Raw genomic sequence first — 13,247 nt, 5'->3', positions numbered from 1 at the left:
TGGAAGCAACATGGACTCCCCTCTGATTCAGATGATTCAAATGAACTTGGACGAGAAGCAAATCTTGGAACACCTTGATGACTCAGCAGCTCGTGTGAAATAATCATTTTGTCGTTTGCAATAAAATTCCTTTTAAAAAGTAGATTCTTTATTTTTTAAAAGATGGTTGTAAAATTATTGTACTAAAAGTAGTGAGTCATGCTAGTAAAGTGATGAGTCATGTCCTTTAAAGTGATGAGTCATGTCCTTTCAAGTTGTGAGTCATGTCCTTATGTAATAAGTATTATACTAAAAGTGATGAGTCATTGATAGTATTATTAGTTTTGTGTCGGTTGTATGATGAGGCTCCTTCTCTATATAAGGAGCTTTTATCTTTCATTGAGGATGATCTCGAGCTAAACTCTTCTTAATAAAAAGTTTGTTCCTCTTAACAATATTCTTCTAAAATTTTTTCTTTGTTCTTCTATAGTCTTGACAACTGTGAAAATGCCAGAATGAATAAGTAAGAACAAGATCTAAGTAGTATCAAAAGTATGCTCTGCAGTTGCCTCTTTGAGGATCCTCTGCATCAGAAAATTTGGCATTACTAATTATATGATCCCATATAGAGGTTTGGTAATACCAAAAGTCAGGCCCCATATTGTTGTCCAAAGGACTTATTGTGGACTAGAATACAGAGTGTTACCACACCCCCACTATATTAATAAACAAGTAATTAATGCCCGAGTCCCATGACCCTTAGGCGTCAGAAGAGACTCCCGTTTGATCCATTAACTCCGCTATAAAAATAAAATATAATTTTGACGCATAAATATTTGCCAGTGCTGATTTAAATGCAATAAAATATATAATTATCTGCAACACATTGGAATTGGATCCACACTCTGCTGCACCTACAAACCAACAAATCAGATAATGGAATCTCCCCCTCACTCTCTCTTTCTCTTCCTCTCTCTAGATATCAAAAACGAAACCATTAATTTGTTGCAAAAATTAACAAAAATAATTAAACCCTCAAAATTTGTATGAATCTTCACTGTAATTAAGAGCCCTTTTCTCATTTCAGTGAATTTTGGATCCAAGAAAATAAAATTCGAAGACATACTAAAGGAATCGAGAAAAGAAAGAAATATTAGTGTCTATATATATGTATATATACAATGGTCTTGTGTGCAAATGCAATTTTCTTCCTTCTCCTCCTCTTCCTCCTTCCTCGGACGCTGGAAAAATCTTTAACCAGGGAAAAGACAGTCTCTTAGAAAGGAAAACAAAAAAAGAAGAGAGAGAAAGCAAAATGTTTCGTTTTCTCTCTCTACATTTTTCCATTTCAAGAATCACTGTATTCACGCCAGCAAATGAGCATCGTTACACAGCGTCTCATGATGTAAAACCTGGCCCTTTGTTCCTTAACTAAAGCAGCACACTTTCTTGTAAAAGAACACCTTTTCTGGGATGAATTTGTGATGAAATTATTTGAGGAACGACTTCTCGATGAACTTTCCTTCTTTGAGAGCTTCCATTTTTCATCGAAGTACAGCCGCTGTGGAGCACCTCTAGGTGGGGTGACTACGGCCATGAATCTACTGTGTGGTCTACTTTTGATGATGACAAGAATACACCCCAAAAAAAGAGAGTTTTAACAGAAATTGAGGGGAGAAAGTGGGTTTTTTCTGTGATTTGTTGACTGTTGATGATGAGATTTTAATGAGCTACCGAGCTTTGAGAGAGGAGAGTGAAGATAACTAGGGCTACTATTTATAATGGAGGTTAAGGAGTCTCCGGAGCATATTTCAGTGGTGAAAAGGACAAAAATAAAATATACTCAATTTTAGTGTGAAGGTTCGATTCTTGAAATATGGATTGAGACTCTTTGTGGACACCAATGTACATGCAGCTCTTATTTTCTGACCTGTTGAAACACATCCAATGATTAACGTCTCGCTCCAAAGATGGGGTGATGGGAACCCTTAATGTTGGAGTTCAACATTTTTCTTTTTCTTTTTTTAATGGAGGTTAAGGAAGAAAAACATGGCGTGACGCTGGGTATCACCTGAGCCTTGTTTGGTCTGTGAGACCCACCATTTGATTCGAATTATAGTTCAAATATCATGCCATCAAAGTGCACCTTTATTAATCACATTCCATAATTAATAATTATTTTCATCATATTCTTATCTTTAACAATTCATTCACTAGCAAATTTAGTTTTTGATGATGTTTTCTCGTCAAAAAATATCGTCAGCATGCTTTAAAATTGGATAAAAATATTTTATTGTAATTTTGTATTTGTTTTTTAGCTTGTTTAAAACTATAAGAGGGCAAAAGTTTTATACTTAACCAATTTTTTTGAACAAAAATCGTCATTAAGGACAATTTCTGTTAATTGAGAATAATAATGAGTTTGAAAAAAAAATGGAAGACGTTAATAAAATTTAAAAATTTTTAAAAAGAAAGAAAAATATATTAAAATTTTAATGAGAGCCAATCAAAGACTTGCTTCAGCGATCATTTTAAAAGTAAGAGAAACAATTACCATTTTAATAATTTCTCTGTCTTTCTTTTTTAGCTTTTGTTTGATACTCATTATTTTTAAAATACATTTTTTACTCTCTTCTTTTTAACAACACATTTTTCAATAAAAATAATATTACACGCAAACCCAAAACTTTTACTTATTTTTTAATAACATATTCTCTATCAATTTTCTATTCTAAAAGAGTGATGATATTTAGCCCACTAGAATTTTAATCACAATCTATGTAGTACTGAATAATAGGTTAAATTAAATATAAATTAAATAAATTATTTAATTTCATTTATCATTTAATACTACAATAGCGCGCTGTTAATCTAATCATTTGTTCATTGTTTTCAAGAATTTAGGTATAGGTCCATTCCACTGTAGCTTTATGGCTCAAATAAACAAGGTCTATAGAAAATTTTCCCCAACCTCATTTTATGTACATCGTACATTTAGGCTAGTTTGAAGAAAAATTAAACTTTTAATATATTTTGATAAAGATTGGTGAAATATGTTATCGAAAAGTTGATAAAAAATTGTGAAATCCACAAATATGTGATTGAAAGATGAGCTTTGTTTTAAGAAATGAGAACAAAATATGTGCTTAATTTTTCTCATACCAATAAAATTGATCTCCTGCCCCACCTCATTGGTATTTTAGACCCCACCAATGAGGTAGCAGGACCACATCTTGCCACTTCATCGGTGGACAAAATATATCTTGCCCATTATGGAGAGGAGATCAATTCTGCTCATACGAAACCATAAGTATTGTCATCGCATCCCTCCTTCGGATGGATAAATGCTGTTGGACACTTTGCCTTTGTTTGAGTTTCATTTCTTTTGTTAAAATTTTACCTTTTCGAGTCTTAATCACATATTTCGTAAAATTCAATGGTACTATCTGAAATTTTAATTTGTCGTTGTGGGTGTTCAAGTAACAATTTCTAGTAATTGATCTGGCCAAGCTTTGAGGCTACCCTTCTCCGTAATTTTGGGAAAACTGAGCCTGTTTGTTTTTAATCTATCATTAATGAATAATCAGTATTTTTTTTTCCAGCTATGATTGTGCAATTTTAGTGAAAGATTAAAGACCAATTTATTACTGAGTGCGTAGATGGGGGACCAATGATGCAAATATTTTTTTGGTAGGAAGTAAAACTATTGTGCACCTTATCGGCTTCTCCTGCGTAAAGCAATGGTTAAATAATTCAGTGAATGTGAACCCCGTACACCGATCAATCACCATTGTACACCCATCAAGTGACTGATCAGAGGGACACCATAAATTTATCATACTATTCTGGGACGCTTGGTCGTACACGAAGACGACTCATACTTTTGTCCTCTCTTCTATCTTCATGTGTACTTTTTTTTTTTTTTGGGTTTCCACGTGTAGCACTAGCAATTGGTGAAAGATTTATTAAAAATATTAACAGACTAATTATGACCACCTCCAATAAAAATTTTAGGAGAATATGTAATTAACAAATAGAAAAAATTAAATTTATATATAAAATATTTTATTATGTAAACGTGTGATTAAAAATGATGTAAAAATTAGAGAGATTTAATTTACAAGGGGGAAAAAACAGGGACATACAATGCTTTTCAGGCAAATTTTCAAAGGTTACTTTATATCTCATCGTACACGTGCCGGTCAGCGCTACGTAAGAGTGTTGTCCCCGGTCATTCGGACCAAAAGTCCTTTGCCCATTTTTTCTTTGGGTGAGCAACTCGAAAACCCTTTGGTGCACCTCCCTTTGTGATTAGCGGTGGATAATCATCAAGTCCATTCCACCTAATTATTTTACTTATCATATCCATGTGAATATTTTTCACGCCGATGACATAATCATAATTATTTTATTCATGTATTATAATTTAACTTATATTTCGGGTCGGGCTATCAAATATCTTTCTTGCTCAATTTTTTGTAATCTTGCAACATTGTAAAATAAGCATTGATTAGTAAGTTCAATCACCAGAAAAAATATGATCGATTTTATTTTCGAGTTAGTTACCATTGTTGCACTAAGATTCCTGTGCAATTTCAATGAGATAAGAGTAGATCTCATCGTACATGCAGAAGAAAGCTTAGCCCATATTTGTAGGGGTGGCAATGGGCAAGCCGAGCGGGCTCAAACCATCTACCGACGAGTTGACGAGTCGAGCTCAAACTCGTTTGAGCTTGGTTCATGCTCAATAGCGAAGCTTGGCTCGGCCCACAAACTTGTGAGCCACGAGCCGAGTCGAGCCCACAAGCTCAATTTTATTTTATTTTTTTCAATTTTTTTATTACTTTTTAATTCCCTTTTTTATGAGCCCACTAATTTATCACTTGATATCTATCGATTTATAATTTAAATTGTTTATAAACAATTCCTAAACAAGCTCAATCATGTTGTTTAAAAGCGCTCTTCTCTTTATCTCCTTTTCCATGCAATTAAAATATTTCCTTGTGAAGTCATACACTAGCAATAATTTTAATTTTCTTTTTGAGAAATTCTCAGGAGTATTTAAGCCTTATGATGAAATATTTATAAGGACAATCTAATCTTTTTATCCTTGAAGTTATGTAATTTCTTTATAATGTTTTCACACTATTTTCTCTTTTAACGAAAATTCTTCACTAAAGTTCTTTTTGTTGACTTCCACAATAACATCTAAGGCAGCCTTCAATCATTAAAGAATGTAGATAAGTTCAATAATACTGTGGAGATTTCTACCATCATAAGTAAAATCTTTTTTGTTGATTCTATATTGAAAATATTAGCACAAAAGGGACCAACGTTGATTAATTGGTAAACTATTTATCTTTCACGCTTGATTTGGATTAGATTCTCCAACTCTAAAGTCGATCTCTTTAATTACTTGTGTTGGCTTTTTAGAAAATTAAAAGGTCAAAGATGGCTTAAGAACTGGTTAATGAAGTACTATTATTTTTATGAAATAGAGCAAGAGGAACATCATTCCTGTTCCTTTGCTCACAAGTGGAAAATCTTACATTGTCTACTTTGAATAGTATCTTACTTTAGATTTTCATATTTGGAGAGAACTATAATTAATGTTCTCCAGCCACATCAACAAGTGGACTATCTTATTCTGTTCGTTGTGGGCATGTGAACAATTTCTAGAGCAACATATTCATGTATGTTAAATGAGGTTGTTCATTGAATACCATGTCCTTTGGCTCTCACTCTATGAAGGTTTTTCTCTTCAAAGTTCTTTGATTTGATACTCAAATCATTTCAAGATGAGAAATGACTACTTGAAGCTATTAAATTTTGCATGCCTTCTCAATTACTAGTTCCTGCTTATTTATGTATTTTCTAATGAGACTTCAAGGGTAAATGAGTCCTTTATATTTATGCCATGTAACGATTGCTGATTAGTGAACTAATAATTGAATTTGTTAACTTTTCACGTTTTATTCACCAAACCACGTATTATTATTGTTTGCATTTGAGGTTGAGTACAAGGCTTCACACTAAAAATGTTCGATGATAGTAGCGTCAGCTCACAAAGGGTCGTGAACTCAATATAGTATCATGAAAAATAGTTAGAATTTTTGTCTTAGATCTTATTAAAATTAATTAAATAGTATCAAGCTCACCTATATAGAGGATGGAAAAAGGGCTATATGGCTAATGGAACGAGCCCAGGCTCAAAACAAGGTTACTTGATTCAATCGACCCAATCCAAATAATCAATGGAGTCGGCCAATGTAGACCTCCCTCCACCACATGTACGCTTGTAATTTATGGAGATAATATACCCTCAACAACGTTGAATTATTTTTACCAATGTTGCTGAAGATAGCAAATACAAGACACAAATCTCTGCTCTCTGTCTTGCGGCTCGAGCAATAGATGTACATCTTGGCCTTGCCTCGCTGTTGCGAAGGTTCACATATGTTTTGTTCATTTTCAGTATGGCTCGCTCAATCGAACTTTCTTTTGACACATTTATCTTCGTCCTCTTCTTTATACACTCTTGGCGAACATCTTTCGGCTCTAGGCACTCATGTCATGCTTTTTCATCCCTTTCTACATAGTGTCGTCCAATAAGTTCATCATAAGAACAAGACCAAATCAATTAAAACAAGATCAAATGAACTAACAATCACCATATATTCAACATGAGAAAAGTGTAGCATTTTCACTCATCAAAGTTGAATAACCTAATCTTAATCATATGTGCTACATTTCTTGATTTTCAGCAATTTTTTCTAGGTGTTAGTATTATTTCTGTTGGAGAAAATTCACCGGATTGGAGTAGAGATCACAAAATATGAACCAGAAACGTCAAAAACAAGATAATCTCGAACTTGTATCAATGAATGGCTTGAACATGATATCGTTGTCCTCAAACGATATTTGCCCCCTCTCATATATAATTTTGGTACTTAAAGGGTCTTGCGACAAATGGTTTGTAGGATTAATCAAGCCTTGTATAGAATCAAACACTTGATCACTTGTGTGACTCTCCAAAACTTGAAGAACACTGAAGGAAATTTGAATATGAATGAAGAAGACTTTGATTTCTTCTTGTGAAATGAAAGATTGTTCATCATATGTTTGTAATAGGATTTCTATTATTTTTTATTGATCATCCATGGCCTATTTATAGACCTCAATCAATGCCAAAAATTGGTGCCAAAACCATGTTGAAAGGTTGCAAGAAACCCTCCAAAAGCCGCCAAAAAACTACTAGAAATGACCTCCAATGGTCACTTGTTACTACCATGAGACCGCATGGAGTTCTTCAAACTGGCCTCTCCAGTTTTGGGTTGTGGCCATGCGACCATAGGACCATATTGCTATGCGGTCGCATGGCATTCATCTTGGGCCTCTGGTTTTAGTTTTGTGTTCCAATTTTGTTCATTCTATTCCACACACATGTTTATTGATTTTGAACAACATATTTTCAACAATCCCCCACTTGTTTAAAATTTCAATAAACTTTCATATTCAAAGTATATAGTACTCATGCGTAAGGATTAGATATCTTTTGATTTGAATCTAATCATAGTATAATTCAAACAAAGTGTAGTCGAAATCAAAGGTAGCGTGAAGTTTTGAACCAATTGTTCCATGTGACAATATCCGTAAGAATACACACACGAGTATTACGTGTCCTCAAATTTCTCATAACTCGCTTAGCGCTAATATAGCTTTGAGCTCATCCTTTTCAACAAATTTTAAGATAGAAACTCCAACTCTCTATTGAGGCGGCACCACCTTGAAGTTTGTTTAGGTGAAGTTCTTCCAGTACCTTTGTTACTTTTAGAGATACTTGTGTTTTAGCACTGAACTTCATTAAAAGCTTAAAGCTCAACCCTCACTTCAGTAACAACCAACATTATTTTAATTAGGATAGAGTTATCGTAGATTTATATAATGCTGAAACCATCTCACATATCGAATGACTTGTTTTTACCCTTTGAACCCGTAGATTACCTTTTGAGTAATGACAGGTAATGTTGCCGTCATTGGTGGACATTTATAGTTTAAGAGTTTCAACCCTATCCTACTCAAAGTAGGTGTCACTAAAATTTTATTTAGTGGTCTAGTTAAAAGATCCCCTGAATTTTCTTCGAAAATTATTCCCTTTAATAATTTTCTTGTGACGTCACCTCTAAGACTTAGTCTTTACTTTTCATTTCATGTGACTTAGTATCTTATCAAAATATGGCTAGCCAACGATCGATTCATTTGATAGTCACAACTTGTCACCACCAAGAATTCTTTCACTTAGCTTTATTCAAAGCTTATAAATTCCCAAATACAGTTGGAAGAATTTTATCAGCCAATACACTTGCCACTTACTTTAAATTTTGTGGATTTCACAAATGGGTATTCAATTTGTGAATATTATTTAAATATTCCAATTGGTTTTGCAAGTGCCATGATCAGCTTTCACCCAATTCATCCACTTGAACTTAGTGTATTTCATCCTTATAATTATAATCATTAGGGCTCTTCTAACTTTTCTCCCTTCGTAGATATCTTAATATGATTAAAAGGTATAAGCAACTGTAATTATTAAATCAAGTTATCCCCACAATTCCTCACTTAGGAATTCATATGCGATCTTATAATATTGCATCCATAAGTCTTGAACTTCTCGTATAAGTTCACAAGTATTTAATTTTAACCCCCACATTTGGAATTGTAATTGAACTTAGAGTTCATCAACTCTTTCATAGTTCAATTCACTTTGATCAAGATCATCTCATAGACCATTAATGCTTTACAAGCATAAACCAACTCAATTTGGTTCCATGATTGAAGTCCAATTCAATAACGAATAGGACTATACTTCTTGATTTACAAGAATTGCAATTTCTCCAATCATATGCAATTTATCACTTTCACAAGACAAGTGGGTTTGTGTATCATCCAAGCAGATGTGACAGCCCATATATTGAAATTAATCACTGAATAATCAACCATGGTCAAATAGGTCTTCAGCCACCATAATTGGTTTGAATTCCATTCTTTAATATTCATGCATATGATCCATTCCAATTGTCACAACAAAGTGAGAATAACCAATTTATTTTAATTTTACATGCAGTAACATTCATCAAGATGAAGTAATCCATATGTAATTTTCATTTTCTAGTAGAAGAAGTGGTCATAAAAGTTCACATAATTTCTTTCATAAAATTCTAATTCTTTAGAATTTTCCCATATGAGCAATATCATGTCATTCTCATATCTCAACAAAGAAATGGAGATTCATATACTTTCAACATATAGTTGGCATTCTTCCAACAATTTTGCATGTATGATGTCAATTAAAATGTACCAAAGAACCAAATCAAATTAAAATAAAATCTGTTATTTTGGTTTCTACCTTTCCCATACATGCAACCATTATGCATAATTAGATTCTTATGATTTCCTTCATCATTTCTAATAGACAATTTTTAACATGAAGTGCAAAACTCAAAAAATAATGTATTATAAGTATAATTCCACATGATTTTTGTAGATCCATATTCTGCCTTAGATGATAACTTTAGATGGGTTAAAATTTTCTTATTCCCTTGTGTCGGCAGAAACTTTCTTTCCTACCAAATGATTTCCTTGAAATAAATTATTACAGTTCTTCAATTTAGAGAATTATGCAACCCATGATCATCAACTAATGAACTCATAAAAACTTGTTCTAATAACAGAATTATGGAGACATAATTTTCTCTTTGTATATAGAAGTTTCTGGCACTAATACTAATATTGAAGAGACACATCATATGGTTTGGAAATTTGCTAGAAAATAAACGGCAAATGAAACTTTTTTGTGTTCATGGAAATCGGACATAATTTCGACTTACCGAATCTGATTCATTCGTCCCATTAAACGGTCGATCTTGATCCATCAATTTGATTGTCACCAAAGTGATTTCGTTCTCCATTGCCAAATATTGTTTGAGATTGTTGGAGAAAATTTACTGGATTGGAGTAGAGATCACAAAATATGAACTGGAAACACCAAAAATAAGATAATCTCGAACTTATATCAATGAATGGCTTGAACACGATATAGTTGTCCTCAAACGATATTTGCCCGCTCTCGTATATAATTTTGGTGCTTAAAGGGTTTTGCGGCAAATGGTTTGTAGGATTAATCAAGCCTTGTAGAGAATCAAACACTTAAGCACTTATGTGATTGTCCAAAACTTGAAGAACACTGAAGGGATTTTGAATATGAATGAAGAAGACTTTGGTTTCTTCTTGTGAAATGAAAGAATGTCCATCATATGTTTGGAATATGATTTCTATTATTTTTTATTGATCATCCACGGCCCATTTATAGACCTCAATCAATGCCACGAATAGGTGTCAAAACCATGTTGAAAGGTTGCAAGAAACCCTCCAAAAGCCATCAAAAAACTACTAGAAACGACCTCCAACGATTACTTATTACTACCATGCAACTGCATGGAGTAGTATAACTCCATGCGGTCGCATGGAGTTCTTCAATCTGGCCTCTCTAGTTTCGGTTTGTGGCCATGCGACCGCATGGCCATATTGCTATGCGGTCGCATGGCATTTATCTTGGGCCTCCGATTTTAGTTTTATGTTCCAATTTTGTTCATTCCATTCCACACACGTGTTTATTGATTTTGAACAACATATTTTCAACAATTTCTGGAGGTCAAATTTTAAGTTCTATCTAGTTAAATTTCTCGTCGCTTAAAAAAAAAGGGTAAGAAAGCCTTTCACATTGGAAATTATGAATATATTTACTTTTTAGTAACCAGACACTAATTTTATTAAATAAAATTCGTGATGAACATTTCTCATATAACAATGTGCGGCAATGTTTTCAGTGTGGTGGGTGCATGAACTCCAAAGTTTCTATGTATTATATGTTCGGTCAACAAGTCAAAGTTGTAGTAATCCAAAGATACTTAAAAATAGTAATTAATATTTCGGGTTTCTTCAATATTATTTGAAAAGTGTAAAAGGTATCCCAGCACATGAAGTTGGTTTTCAGTTTTTACAATTGACACAGGTTAAAAAAAAAAAAAAATTTAATTGGTAACCAAAATTATAGGATTTCGTAAAAACCACATATTGAAAGATGAAAACCGTTCATTTGATGTTATTCTTAGGTCGTTTAGTGTCCACATAGAGCAACTGAGTAATTATGAAACTCTAATTCCATAGGTAAAGAGCAATGTCCTTCCTTATCTTGTCGATATTTTTATTAACTCATTAAAGAATCAAAGATTCTTTGTTAGTAAGGTTTTAGAGCAATTCATATTGATCGATAAATCTCAAATCCAATACTCTAAATTATGAGTGATTTAATTAATATAGGGTCCAAATAATTATCGATCTATGTGGTAGTAGAGTTGTTGTAGCCTTGTTCAACGTCTAAAAATACATTCAAATTTAATTAGACGTGACAATGTGACGACAATTTTATTACTATATAGATTGTCCGTCATTTGAACTCCGAATGAATATCCTAAAATAGACAATATTAAATGTATTCTAAACTGTGCGATTGTTTGATAATAGAACATAAAGATTTGAAAGATCACATGGTCCCATGTGGGCATGATGGATGTAAAGAGATTCTAAGAATTAGTCAAACCTTGGAAAGTATTCTGATTAACATTCCCCACTAATCAATATTCTTAACAAATAATTAACTTATTTAGATTCACATAATATACATGTTTTTGATTCCTTGGATTGGTTTGACTATATTTTTGTCTTTTCCTCCTCAAATTATGTGCATGTTTGGTAGTATTTTTTCTTCTCAAAAAATCAATTTTTTACCTTTATTTCATTATTGCAACCCTCATTTTTGACTTTTTCTCTCACAAGTAGGATTTACTTTTCTCTCTAACAGTAAAAAATCAATTTTTAAAATCACTACTGGACAAACCCTATATATTTAGGGAAATTATATATTTTGATTATTTTGGCTTCGCTTCCTGGCCCAGGTGACCAATGGGCCCAATTACCTTATAGAAGGCCTTCATTGGGCTTCACAAGCCGGGTTTCTCAATTACTTGGGCTTTATGAGAATATTAGTCGAAAATATTCATAACCACAATATTTTCAAAATTATCAAACTCGTAAAAGAATTCAAAATTAGGCACTATTTATAAAAGGTCATTCACTCCAAACTAAATTTTCAACTTTTAAAGAACACTGAAATTTAGGTTTGTCATTTAACTTTTTAATGTTTGCAATTGTAATTAAAGAAATAATAATGCAGATAAAGTAAGACCCGATTTATAAATCACTCGCTAAAATTAGGTATTAATTGATATATTCAAAATCATTTTTGCATCCTCGTTTTCATACCGATTTGATCTAAATTCAAATTTTAATGTAAAGATCTAAATCAGTTTTTTTTTCTCTTGAAAAAAAAAGGAAAAAAGAAAAAAAAGGAGGGTGTAAGATCATATCAAATTTTTTGCATTTTTTGTCAAGAAATGCAATTTGCAATTTCTTTGCATCTCATCATTGGAGAGGTTTTCCACTACTTGGAGATCTAAATCAAAATTTAATTCTAATTTGCACTACGTGATGCTCTAATTATTTCAACCAACATTGCAATATTATCAGAATAAAAATTCAGTTCCTTAAGGAAGCATATACACTATTTTCTTGGAATATCAAGGATTAAATTTGATAATGAGATAAATGAAGTTGTAGATTTTAAATAATAAAGAACATTTGAAAAATATATGAAATAAAGAGCACATATATACATCTCAGGTGACAACACTTTCTCCGGCAATTTGAAATTTTTAAATATTCAAATAATAATTCATTGCGCAAAAACACAGAAATGTTCATCTGGTTTGAAGACAATGAAATAATTTTCAGGGAAACGATGGCAAAAAATATAATTCAATTATCGATATCGAGTAGTCAAATAATCAAAACAACAGAAATGTAAGTTCTGAAAAGGAGCTAAGTTCGTCAAAATTTCCTGCAAACAAAATTGAAATCTTGCCATGAACTATATGGATGGAAAAATATGATTGAAGAAATAAATTTTAATTACACTAGCATTACGAAGAAAACATTTTGGTAGCTCCTAAAAATTCAACCCTTCATCCTGTCCAAAATATTAACTAAATTAGAAAATATGAATAGAGAAAGTCAATAAATATATAGAAAACTGAAAAATAAATCCAAAATTAACAGTAACAAAAATAATATAATATTTACCTTTTTCATAA

The sequence above is a fragment of the Olea europaea genome, chromosome 1, assembly GCF_002742605.1.
Source record: "Olea europaea var. sylvestris chromosome 1, O_europaea_v1, whole genome shotgun sequence".
In the NCBI taxonomy this organism is placed as follows: Eukaryota; Viridiplantae; Streptophyta; class Magnoliopsida; order Lamiales; family Oleaceae; genus Olea; species Olea europaea.
The sequence above is the reverse complement of the archived record's forward strand: the minus strand, read 5'-3'. Positions refer to the sequence as shown.